The sequence below is a fragment of the Echinops telfairi genome, unplaced genomic scaffold, assembly GCF_000313985.2.
Source record: "Echinops telfairi isolate 266 unplaced genomic scaffold, ASM31398v2 ScPeMD7_140;HRSCAF=443, whole genome shotgun sequence".
In the NCBI taxonomy this organism is placed as follows: domain Eukaryota; kingdom Metazoa; phylum Chordata; class Mammalia; order Afrosoricida; family Tenrecidae; genus Echinops; species Echinops telfairi.
In genome coordinates, this window is record NW_022104038.1 from 187,864 (window position 1) to 189,074 (window position 1,211).

Sequence of the window (1,211 nt, forward strand, 5' to 3'; positions counted from 1 at the left end):
ATTAACACAGCAAGCTTAGAGTTAAGCAAAATTTATATGATATCTGAAATTAAAATCAGATTAGATAAAACAGAGACCAAAGGACCCAACTGGACCAAAACCAAACTCCAAACTCACTGTCATGGAGTCAATTCTGATTCATAGCAAATCTACAAACTAATAGAAACTCATAGTATGAAAGCAAAGAAGAATAAGAGAGCAGAGATATTCAAGGAACATGCATGGTGGCCCAGTCTCAAGTACTCTCGCATATTCATGTAGTTGAAATTCACAAAGGAAAGAGAAATAATGTAACAGAATAAACTTTTTGAGGAAATAATAGAATAAAACATTCAAATTATATCACAATCAGGAGCGCACAAACCCAAGAATAATTTCAAATCCAACCCAAAATAAATGAAAAGAAAACCACACCAATCAAGTCATAGACAAACGGATCAGAAGAAATATAAGGAGAAAAATTTTTATAACGGCCTTGAACTAAACACAAGTTATACATGGGGAATCAGTAGTAAGAATATTAACTGACTTCATTAGAATGAATGCAAGGCTAGAACACAGGGAATAGAATTTTTAAAAATTTTAAAGAAAAACAAAGAAACCAATGATCACAGAAACAAAAAAGCCCAATCTATTTACCTCGAGTTCTCCATCCATGAAAACCCCTTTCCTTCAAAAATAACGATAAATACATATAATCTCAGATAAAGAAGACCTGAGTATGATATGTGGATGGCATGTGAATAAAACTGTGTAAAAAATGAAATAATTTTTTAAAAGATTGACAGCCTCAGAGGGGGGAAAAAGAAAGACCTGAGAGAATGTATTGTCTATCGATTCTCTATAGGAGACACTACGGGAAGTGCTCCAGATTAAATGAATCAGATTTCAGAAGAAAACTTGAATTGCCAGGAAGGGATAAAAATCCCTGGATATTGAAATGTGTAGGTCAATATAAAATATTCCTCTCTTTCATTTCTTAAATCTGTTAAAAACGCACCATTTGAAGCCAAAATAATAATTAAAGTGTTCTGTGATGTTCATGACCTATGAAAGTATAATACAGAACATAATAAAGCAATATATGATAGGGGTTACATGGAGTCATCCTGTTGTAATGTTGCCGTGAGGGGCCTTCACGAGGGATCAGACCCATCGTGACTCTATCCACACAACAGAACACAACACGGCGCGGTCCTGCGCCCTCCTTG